Source organism: Pundamilia nyererei, unplaced genomic scaffold (assembly GCF_000239375.1).
Source record: "Pundamilia nyererei isolate P.nyererei 1_Seehausen unplaced genomic scaffold, PunNye1.0 scaffold00019, whole genome shotgun sequence".
NCBI lineage: Eukaryota > Metazoa > Chordata > Actinopteri > Cichliformes > Cichlidae > Pundamilia > Pundamilia nyererei.
The window spans coordinates 598,027-610,726 of NW_005187420.1; the positions used below are offsets into that span (position 1 = coordinate 598,027).

The 12,700-nt window shown below is 39.9% G+C and overlaps 1 protein-coding gene across 2 annotated transcripts in view; it reads right to left on the reverse strand.

Annotated features, from left to right (window-relative positions):
* Nucleotides 1–12,700, reverse strand: part of cdh8 (cadherin 8) — a 90,942-nt gene that overhangs the window by 37,516 nt on the left and 40,726 nt on the right. The gene's annotated exons all lie outside the window — the stretch shown is intronic.

Here is a 12,700-nt window from a genome sequence, read left to right on the forward strand (position 1 = left end):
ATAATTATTTGTCTCTCGCTCATGTTCCGCGGTAGGCTTGGGTAGCATTGGGTATCTAGTGTGCATGACCTGACTGGGATTCAAACCCTGACCTAATGTTGCAAAAACAGTGATGCTGCCACTACAGTTTCCAGCTGTATCATCATAAACTCAGCAGGACTGTGGAAGGCAACACTGGAGGCCAACTCCAAGGCAATGACACAAGTCGCCATCTTATCACTAAGAGTGAATACAGATATAGATTTAGAAATGGAGTGATCATCAACCTGTATGCCAAGAGTGAACGAGATATCATCTCACAGTGATCCATGATGAGGAAATCATGATATCACTCTGGTTTGGCTGAACGATTACAAACACAGGGGAAAGCGATTGGGACTGAACGAGTGGAGTTTCCAGAAGGCAGAATAGCAGATATACGGGACAGCTAGAAGTACCTGGGTATCCTGAAACTGGAAGAGTGGCTTCAGCAGATTCCCCTTGAGGGGTGAGATTGTTTTTTTGTTTCTTTTTTTTCAAGATAAGATATGGTTGTCAGCATCCAAGAAATAGTTCCCCAGAGCCAATGATGGATAAGGGATGCTGCACCTTTGAAGAGTATGGGGACCGTTACACTTAAGCACTTACATTGTCATTGTTGTAGTACAATTACTAGTCTTTTATAAGACAGAGAGGGAGCCGTCACAGAGAAACCGGAGCCAGTGTTTGTGTATGTGTTTATGTGCTGGTACGTGTGTCTCAGTGTGTACATGACATCTCCTTTTCAAGTAGTCGGCTACTGAGTCTGCTGCCTTGACAAGCCATTTACAGGAACGGCAGGAACAAAATAATTAAGAGGGTCTTTTGTTCCCCACTGATGGCCCTGACATATGCCGCCATTTTAAAGGGTTGTGTCATTGATTCACTTTAATTAGTTCATAGGAAATGTGTGCAACATGCAGATAGAGTTCAGGACTGGAAGTCGAGGACGGAAAATTGGGCACTTCACATATTTAATTGCTCCCAAGGCATTTACAATGGCAAGGTAATAACAAAGAATAAGGCAAAGTATATTGTCTAATGAACAACTTTATCATGGGTAAATGAACAAAATGTTGCTTAATTTGGGAACTCTGCCACAGGGGCGAGGGTGTTTAATGTGAATTATTCTTCCTCAATGGAAGAATGGAAAAAAAAAAAACATGTTTCAGCACAATGCAAAACTGAGGTAGGAAATGAACTTGCGGTTAATATTTTTACCACCAGCTCCTGAGTGCGGAAACCAAAGATCAAAGTTATTACTTAATATCAGAAATGAATTGCTTGTGTACATTGTGCCTAAAATACCCTTAACAGTGTATGTAGCCCTGTACTGTTCCAGCGGAGCTGCTCAGTGGTCATGAGAACACCAGGGAAGACAAATCCCTGTGTGTACGCTGATTTATTCTGTACATGCTCCCACGGACAGTATTATAAGCATCCTATCAATTGAAAGCCACAGTAGAATAACACAGTTATTGGAATATGGTATATTTATATATATATATATATGCATGATATTGCACAGTCTAACATCCTATTTCAAAATCCTTGTTTAAACACAAACACAAACTGTGCGGTTTCCCTACTGATCAAGTTCAAGCTCCTCACAGTGCATTAACAGCAAATGTCCTCAGGATCAAATCTTCCAGAAAAACATCAGGCCACATCAGTGGGGAGAAAAAGAGCAGCAGATAACTCAGCAAGGTTCCCTTGAAACCCAGACAAGAAAATAGACAGTACTGTGCAGACATGAAGAAGACTTGCTGATTCAATATAAGGAAAAAGCACTACCAAGCCAGAGGAACTTGAAAATGAGATTTTTTTTCCTTCAATGAGTTATGTCTCTTAATGTTCAGTTGTGGTTATGCTTAAAGGCTCTTTAACCATTTTCTTGCAAGCTTTTTATCACGGGTTTTCAAGTCCTGGTCTAGATAAACATAAAGAAGTCTGACTGTTTGGGTTATTTTCACTGAGATATTTCTGAGTGTGGGTTTGTGTGCGTGTCCTATCCTCTTATCTGTGTTTTGAAGCAAGTGGGGGTCAGTTATAATGATCAGAATTACAACAGATTTATTTATTTAAATGTGACTGGGATGACAGTTCACAGGTGTTTGATTATCTTACCAGGCCTCCGTCAATCACATGATGGTGAATCTTTCAAATGTTCTCAAAAGTAAGTAAAAGGTTAAATTTAATCTAAAAGCAAAAAATAAATATTTCAAAAAGTAGATTTTTATATGCATTAATACATTTTATAATGACACTCAAGTTCTTGTAAAACTGGATAGTATACTGATCGACAATAGCCTTTGCAAATGAATAGACTTAGTTTAGATTTTTCTAATGAAAAAAAAATGATTTGCCTTAGTTGCCAGCGTGAACATTGACATTCATTCAGAGTGTGTTATTTTAATATTCTAGGGAGAGCAGCAGCAGTGATAATAATATAGCATTAAAAACAAAGGACAGAACTGGGGGGGGGCATTAAAATCCCTCCCTCCGCAACGACTCCCTCAGGCTGCCACTACTAGAGGATGTTCTCTGTCGATTACATATTTTCTATTCGTATAGCTTGCAGAGGTAAATAAAATAAAATAAAAATTCAAGCCTCTCAGAGACAGTCATAGTACACAGTTTGCAGCCCATAAGCAATTGGCCCATCTAAAAGTACACACAACTGCATTAAGACACCAAACTCAACTGAATCCAGCCATACTGTGGGTCTTTGCAGGGAGCACCTTCTAAGTAACACACACTGTCGTCTGACAGCCGTCCTGGAGCGGGAAGGGTTAAAGCATTTTCCCTGAGGAATCTTGAAACGTACTACATCTACGTGACTGGTGACTTAATGTCTCCATCAGCCGGTAAGAGCGGTGCTATGCTGGCATCTGACAAGCAATCCATCACAGAGAACACACAGACAGAAAGCTGCACGCAGCCACATAAAGTGTCCGCATATAAGACATGCTAAAATACATGCCTAGAGTGTACGCCTACTGACTCGTGCCGACAAAGATGCGCATGCAGATCTATAATGAACGTATAGGCACACAGATGTGCACTTGTTATCATGCTTGTTAACATGTCACAAGTCACAGTGACACACACAGAAACCCTTTCCAAATACTGAGCAAACATCCAGCACAGCAATAAACTCTCAAAAGGACGTGGCCAACAAACAAAAAAAAGGGGGGGGGGGGGGTGACTGAAGAAAAGAAGGTACAATGTGGATTTACAACCCCAGTAATCCCAAGGTTTGTTTACACTCCCAGAAGTGAAGTGAAATTTTAAAGGGCTATCTCTGTTGCGTGCTGGAGAGCAGATTCACCCAATTACACAGCAGCCCCCAGTGTGACATAGCAAACCTGCTGTAGGATTGACTGTGTATTTGGTTGTGCGTGTGTGTGTGTGTGTGTGTGTGTGCGTGTGCGTGTGCATACTCATGTGTACACCAGACTGTGACTGTGGTAAAACTACAAACTGACTAAATCCATACTGCAGTGTTGAGAGCAATACAGCTGCCAATGCTCCAAAACACAAAAAGGTAGAGCTCAACAAGGTTGCCTGATGCCAAAAATCAGCAGCCCGTGTGATAGTAAGACAGGAGGGTAAAACACACAGTAACACAAGTGGAATTTTGTATCACTTTGCAAAAAACCACAATAAAGATTCATCATTTAAAGTCATCCGTGAACAAAAATATAAAATAAAAACTGAAATATGAATTTTCAGGGACATATGTTTTGATGACAAACACTGCAAAGACTTACTTGATTTATTTAATGTTCTACTTTCTCATCATTGTATCAGACAGCTGAGCCGTGGCAACGACTGTATGTGCCAAGCCAGGGCTTTAGTTAATGGGGAGAGACATCAAGAGTAAGGCCTCGCCCGCACTGGAGATTTGATCCTTTCGTCTTATCAGCTTCTTTTTCAAATGACCTTGCTGTACAGACTTTTATGCCTCTCCCCTTTATTCTCTACCAGTGATTGGATGGGACTCTCTAGTCTCAAATCTCTGCCACCTTGATGAATGTGTTCCACCCTCATTTATGTTGCATTGACCAATCCCTCTCCACTACAAGCTACAGTAGGCTGCACAAATCTTAATGCAGCCACACACACACACATGAACACTCACACACACACAAACAGCTAATAAAGATTTTTGTTAAGACTTCCTTTTTGTCTTTCTTTATGCAGTTTCTGCTTTATTTCTTCTGCAGTTAAATTAAGTCTACGCTCTTTTGTGGGAGCAAAATGTAACTTTAAAGAGTGTTATTATGGCATTCATTGGGAAGCAATTGCTGCTTTTAATTTTAGGTACTGACTGTTAGGTGCCTGCGGGGTCCAAATAGCTATAGTTGATAGCTCAGACAATTAATAATGCAGACATGGAGGGATGAGAGTGTGGGGATTCTTTTCTTTCTTTTCATCACTGTAAAATTAGATGCAAAAAAAAAAACATGCACACACAACATCTAACTCACACACTCACACACGCACACCTGCACACGCTATGTTGAGTGGAAAACCAGTGAGCAAAATCCTTGCTGTTTTTGAAGCAGCAAAAGTAAGTGGGATTGACGGACGCAGTGCCAGATGCAGCAGGAAATAGACACAAAGGAGCAAAGAGGACTGAACACACCACAGGAAAATTGCACCAAAAAAAGGCCCTACAACAATACATTAAAAATCCACAACATTCTTCTTGAATAATTAAAAGGTGAGCCATGGCTGTGTACTGAAGTAGAAACCTTTCTGGCATCTCAGCAGATATGAGTAAGCATGCGCCAAGTTTAAGGTGCGATCTGGAACCATCCTCAGTTTGCATGCTATAGCAGTATTGTAGAAAAGACCTTCCACTCACCAGCATGACTTCAAACAGTCTATATCAGCTGCTATGTATCACAGGTGATAGTACACACACACACACACACACACACACACACACACTTTTTTTTTAATATCTTAGTGAGGACATCTAACTGACATAATGCTTTCCTTAGCTGCTTACCCTAACACTAACAATAAAAAATGAATGCCTAACTCTAACCCTTAGCCTAAACTTAACCACAACCTAATTGTAACTCTGGCACTAAAACTGCATTTGAGCCTAAAAAATGCCTTCAACCTCTTGGGGACGGGGATTTGTCCCCATAAGGACTGCTGGTCCCCACAAAGATATGTAAAAATGGTACATGCACACACACCCATACACACATTCACAAAGTGTTTAAATTTCATCAAAAATATCTGAAAATTAACTTTTGAAGTGTGATATTGAAGAAATAACAGATCTAAACTTTAAAAAGGGAAGAAAATCTACATCTACATGCTAATAATCAACTTTTCCCCACTGTGTTTATGCTTTTATAAGTGAAGAGATATCAAAACCAAAATGAACGTTTAATCTGTGTAAAATTATAAAAAAGAACATATTGTACAGTTCAGCATAGCAGAGAATGTGCAGCAAATGGTCACATCTCAGTCTGTTATCTGCAGAGCAGGGGGCCTGTAGGCAATTAGTGAGCAAGTATAGGATTGGCTGTGTAAGACAATGACTGTTTCAGCTGAGCTATACCAGATCTATTTCCAGTAAGATGTGACCTGCTTAATAAATGTAGCTGATGGCATCCACAGCAAACTTCACAGATCTCGGATGAAGATATGAATTCTAGTACTGTCAGCTACACCTGTTGATTCAAGGGTGATGCCACTGAGTTTCTTTCTATTTTCGGGGCTGGAATAGCCAGTGAGGTAGGGCCAAACGACATCCAAAAACAGTTAGCGTAGTGCAATGATTCTTATAAGAAATTTGCTTTACATCAGTACCACAGTAGTGCAGTGGCTAGGACTGTATGTTTTCCTCATGTCTGGGTGATTTTTCTTCAGGTACTTCAGGCTTCCTTCCACAGTCCAAGCACAAGCATGTTAGGTTTATTGATGATTCTAAATTGGTTGTGGGTGTGAATGTGACAGTGAGTGTGAAAAGTTGTCCGTGTCTCTCTGTGTTAGCCCTGTAATAGATTTGCAACCTGTCTGGGTTGTACCCTGTCTCTTTTCCCATTACAGCTGGGATAGGCTGCCTAGACCACCAAAACTCTAAATAAGCTGAAGAATCTGGTTGGATGGATGGATAACTTAACATGTTGTGTGCCCAATTATTTCTCTAAACCCCTGCACATTTGGCCCATATTTTAACAGCAAAAAGACTCAGTAACAAAGTAGACATAGTCCAAAAGAGAACCAGAGAAACTGTGTTTAATGAAACATTTACCACAAATGGGTGCAAAATGACACTTGAAAATTGTCTGTTTTAATGTAAAAATTGTTTTTCTATGTTTATTGTTGCACAAATTTGCAGAAGCTGAGGGGAAACGCCCCCTAATGAAGGAGCTTTCCTTTCTGATACCATTTCCCATTTGAAATCACCTCCGGCATTACTAGTAAGTCAGATAGCAGCATTTTCTGTTTGAATTATTAGTTGATTTGTTCATTGATTATGCTACAGCTCTCTGTGGGAGTCTAGCAAAAAAACCCAAAAAGAAAAACCCAAAATGGGGCAGTCAGCTTTTTGTGTGGCTGTACAGTTTTCAATTCTATCTTTATCTAGAAGACGCTGATTATCTGATCAGTCATTTATCATACTCCTGCTATCTCTCCCATACACAGAATTCATTCAAGGTGCTTACAGGACTCATTTTGAGTTTTACAATTTATTCAGGTCTTTCTCTGAAATACACTCATCAAGTTATCAATCATTAATCAGATCTCCCTATTTGTCGCTCTCTCTTTCACACACGAAAGATGCTATTGCTTTCTTGAAGATTCGTTGCTGTAAAAAGCACTATTTTGCAGTACTGCTTTTTGAAGGTATATTTTTTTTTAGCTTAATATTAGTTGGTTCCCTGTTACTGAGTATAAGGCTTTAGCGTATTTAGTAAGAGGCTAAAATGACAAAAAACAAAACAAAAAAAACCCCTCCATAGTTTTAAATACACTGCAATATTGTGGTACAAAAGGTTAAATATAATATTCAGTATTGTAGAGGTTCCATGTCTGTGGCTACAAGTGCTTGAGTACTGCATAAAGCAATAACACACTCAAGGCTGTGCCAAAGTCCTGTGTGGCATCGATAGAGTTGATATGCACAATAGCAGAAGGCCACCATCTGCAGATGTGTTGTAACAAACTTGTAAAACACATACACAAAGAACCCTTACATTAAATAGGTCACGTCCATTAAAGAGTAATTAAAGATTGATCGCCATGCTACAAATCTTCCTCGACAATCACATCTATTGCTTTCAATGCAGCATCAGTGACAACAGATTGAATATAAGCTGATACAGTAAGTAGTTGATTGATCTAAACAATGGAACTATTCCCCTTTACATTAACAGTAATTATAGTGTTATTTAAAGTGTTACTCTACCAACAGTCTACAAAAAAAACAGGCACATGCACTAACTGAAGGCTTACTTGGGCGATTCAAATTTTCCTTTTTTTGGGACAGTTATATTTTCTTTCTAAGAATATTTGATCAGATGTGTTTTTAAACATTGCTCTAATTAATGTTTTAATGTATGTGCCGAATAAAACAATGACTGGGCCCTGGTCACACAGGCCGAAACACTTTTTGTTGGCATCTGGCAATTAGTGGTTGTGAGGGGAAAAGGTGTATCCATCACTACCATTTATATTTTGTGTCATACTTTTTCAAATTTTAGTACAGCTGACAGAGTAAACAGTGTGTGCTTGCAGAGCACCAGTTGACATCTCCCATATAAGCTTCTGACAACTGTGGCAATCTGCTAGCAAAGCAATCACACTGAGGTTTTTGTATAAACACCCTCTTGATGACTGATTTAACCTGGCAGCATCCAGCAGCCTCCAGCTGGCTGCTGCCAGGTGAAGGTTGCAAGCCCATTTACAACTGGACAGGGAATACACATTTTTCCCTAGCGACCAGAAGTTGCCAGGGGGTTGCCAACTGGTCTTTAGGTGTATGTGACTGAGTGTTTACATGACTTATGTGAAATTACAAGTCATTTGCAAGGAAATTGTCATTTTCCCCACAGATATACATTAATGTGTTTCGTAATTAAACCTCCAAAAGGCTAGGAGGCAGTGATGGTTTTATAATACAGTGTTAGACTTAAGAGTGTTTCAGATGCCTTTCAAATGAACTGGATGAATCGCGTGGGATTTACAGCTAATAAATGTTGAACTTAAGCGCTGTTTTACCAAAATTACTCTAACAAAATGATGACAACAGGGAGAATGACCTTGGAAAGTATGTACATGGATTGGCATAGCTGTGAATATGACAGACTAAAGCTACTGTTTTAGCATTATTCGACCATCACACCCTATTGGATATGGTCTTTTTTTTTTTTACATGAAAGATATAGTTTTGTTAAATTAAATGAATATGTCATGTAATACTGATTTGGGATTTTATCCAGGCAGCCTGTTGAAGTCTGCACACAGTCTTGCACACATCTTCTTACATTTCTGGACATGCTCACAACAGGATGCACTGTGGGCTACACATGATTAGCCTTGTGTAGTGTAAGTGCTGATCGTGCTCAAAACTAATAAAAATGTATGCATTCTATGGAGTGAGATTATGGGAGTTTTAGGATCTGGGGTTTTTGTTTCTTTTTAGACAGTATTTAGGATATTTCGCCCTCCTTCTGATTATTTTTTTATTATTTTGCTGTCTTTAAATTTCCAACTCCAGGGAAATGACAGGAAGGCCAACTACATGGCTGTAGTAGCCTTTTATAATGAGAAGTACCCATCTCAATAAGTGTTTCATTCACAGTATTAAATGAGTCTTTCATTGTGCATAAGCCGTCTCTAATGCTGGCATCAGAAGCATGCCAATTCAAAGCTGATGCATGACAAAGGCTTAACCATCCAAGTAAAGGACAGCGATGGTTAGAGTTACTACTGCAGCTAGCAATTTCATCACTGATTCATCATCTGTTTATTCTCCTAAAAAATCCATTAATCGATTAAAAATGTGTTCGTAGAATAAGGAATGGCTTAAACAATAATAAAAACTACGACTACCAGATTAGTTACTGATTCATTTTCTTCTCATTGAATAATTAACTAATATTTTTGACCCTTAGTTACTGGTGCATCAGTTTGTGTAAATTTTATTGCATTAATCTGTACAATGCAATATTCACAGTTAGTCTGCATGCCCACCAGTGGCTATTGGAAGGCATTACACTATCTTTAGATGACACACTGAACTGAATCAGCCCCTCTCCTACTCTGCACTGATGCTGAATTGAGGATGCTGCGTCCTTGTTTCTGTTCTCAGAATAATTAGCTGACCTTGAAATAATGAACAGCAGTGTGTGATAGTATGACAACCACAAATCATCCAATTTCAAAGCAACAAAACTTTCATGACTAATACTTACCGATAATTGAAAAGCAAGAAACCTGGAAATGCGACAGGTTAGTTGTATGTGATTAAACTTTACCGCAGCCTTATAAATATTTTAAAAAAGAGCATTCAGACAAACAAATTTAAAATTTAACCTTTGATTTTCTCATGTCCCATTGTACTACTGTTGACCCTGTTGCATGAAATTCATTTAATCACATCCACTCAGTGCGACAACACAGACGGTGACACTCATGACAGCCTCAGTTATTCACATCCGTCTCCCCATCATTACAAAAAGATGCACACAAGAGCCACTGCACATGCTCTCACACATAAATAAACATGCACTCTCTCTCTCATTTACCTTCCCTTTCATGAACTTTGTTGGTTATTTATCCTCCTTGCCTTTCATTTTTCTTCTCTTTCTACTCCATAGGAAAAAGAAAAAAAAAGAAGTCAGACTTTGTTTGAGGAATGATGCTGTGGCTAAAGAGAAGGCAGCTTTTTGTCCTTATTCTCATTGAGAGCCTCTTGCTATTCATTGGGGCAAGGCAGCCAGTCCAGCAAGGGAGGCAATCTTATGCAGATCACATTGAAGGGCTTCATTACCTAGAAGCCAGCTACTTTTTGTTCTCCCTCGAGGGAAGAGTGAAGGAGAGCATTAGCTTAGCAAAGGAAAGCAATGGTGAGCAAAAGGGAGAGAGTGCGAGGGTGGCAGAGGTACAGAACAGGAGGAAAAATATGTGCGGAGGGTTGCAAATAGAGTGCATCTCTGTAGGCTACACAGGGGAGAAGGGACAAATTACACCTGAACAACACCATCTTTACATCTGCACTGTGGTTTCATGCTAACAGAGATGCATGTTAGAGATGTATGTGCGTGTGAAACACACAGTTTAGTATTTGTGTATGTGCGTGGATGCCTTTGTGCATTCTCAAAAAGAGAACATACCCCAGGGGGCTTTAAAAGGCTCATATTACTGTATCTGGACCAATGACTGATGATGTTACATGCATAATTCAGAGGTGCATTGGATAATAAACAATATTTGATGAATTAGTAATACACATTTGTAGGTAATATTGAACAGCTATATGTTTTTTTTATTTTAACTCTCGAATACCATGTGATTTGCAGCTTAGTCTGAAACAAAGAAATCTAAGTTAATAACATACAAGCGAATGTAAAAAGAATGTAGCAGTAAAAGGAAAAAAGAAGTGACTGGGCAATTAACTGGTATCACAAGTAACCAAATCAAGCATGTAAATACACTCAGATATGCAGAATGCTAGTGCCAAATGAGGTGAGATAAATAGTCGTAGCAGGTTATTTACAGACAAACTCCTCCATGTCAGTTAAATCCTTTCTGCCTCAGAGGCCTGTCCTATTCCCATTTAGCATGGCCACAAAAAGGGCAGGCTGGCATGGACGCTTCCTGGCAGTTAGACAGGCCTGAGAGAGTCAGAGCCTTGGCCAGGTTCACTGCTCTGACCCCTTCTCACCCCAGTTCAGCCTGTGAGCCACCCACCACCATCATCATGGTCCCGGTCTGCCGCATCCCTGTCCAGCCCAGGAGCCTGCTCGTCAGATGTGCCCCAGCCCGGCCCTGGCCTAGCTCTGGCCCAGCTGCCCACTATGTTAAAGGGCCAGGGGCCCCCTGCCACTCAGCCCATCTGCCAAGCTGCAGACCAGAGCCTAGGATCAGAGAAGAGAGACACAAACACCAGACACCCTCTTTCTCAGCTCTCAGCTCAAAGCTCAACTGAGAAATGCCAGATAAAAGATGCACTATAAATGGGCTTCTTTTGCTTATGTGGGTTGCTGTGACCCTGAAATACTGTTAGGGTTTATTCAAGTTAAGCTGTTTTTAATGCATTCAGGGCCATACTTTCCAAGAGCAAGATATGTTCAAGATTTACTGCAAGATCAGCACAGAACAATGATATTTTTGGTATATCGAGAAAGAGGATTTTTACAGAACATCTGGCCCAAGTGAAGCATGAAATGGTCTGAAAATATCTCAGCTGTCCCTGTATTGATCTGACCAACTGCAATGTGCAGAAAAATTCATGAGACGAAAGAATAGATAGATAGATAGATAGATAGATAGATAGATAGATAGATAGATAGATAGATAGATAGATAGATAGATAGATAGATAGATAGATATGCTCGAACACACAGAAAGGCACAAGCTATGACAAAATATACAGCAGTATTTAATATCGTTACGCTTCGTTGAGGTTATGTATCTGTGGATCACTTTGAAAACTGCAAGCATATTAAATCAGCTGTGATCACAGTGTACTCCTGTATGTTGGAAGCATGAGACGATCAGCTCTGATAAAGGTCTGCATACTGCTCATTTCCATACGTCTCCCCTTGATCAAGTCTGCTCATTTATCGTCCAAATCTGAGATGACAAGCCTTTACTTATTTTCCCAGCTGCCGATGGTGATGAGAGCGTAATCAGAAACATCATTAGGTCCTACATAGATGGCTGTGCCTGTTAGTCCTTTTATCCGCACCCATAATAACTCTGAAAATGCAAATCAACTCCAGGTAATCTATTAATGTCACTTCAATTTTATGTCTACACTCCAATTTAGCAGATCTTGACACATTTGGCAGGGATCTGTGCTCTCATACAGGTATTCATTTTGCTGAGGTTTCACAGAGCATGGCCCATGCAAAGAGGAGATGGGCCATCTGTCTACGTGCCCGTTTATTAATCGCCCTGATAATGAAGCGAACTCACAGCCCAACACTCCTGGGGCAACTCTCACATGAGTTCCAACCGGCAAAACAACTTTCAGCAAGTTTGTTTCGCAATGTGGCAATTATTGTCATTTGCACCCCCCTTAGCACAGGAAGGAGGGTCTAGCAACCTCCTCCTAATTACCTGTTGTGTCACTTCAAGCAGATTTTGTAATTTCCAACTACATCACAACCCCCTTGTTAGCTGCAGACGGGTGGCAGAGCCTCATAATTCCAGCATATGGTCGACAGACATACAAGGGAATTTGTCAGCTTGTACTGGCCTTAAAGTTGAAGACCCCATTAACAAGAGAACAAAATCTGTTAATCTTGTGAGCTCTTTGCAATCCATGTGAAAGAATTAAAATTCTAATCATGGACCGGCTTGCAAAAATAAGCAGCTAACTCCCTCAAGTGACACTAACAAAGTTACAATGTAATGAAGAAACTGAGGTAGTATACCTACGTATATTGTTCATTGGATCAAATGAATGGATAATAATTTG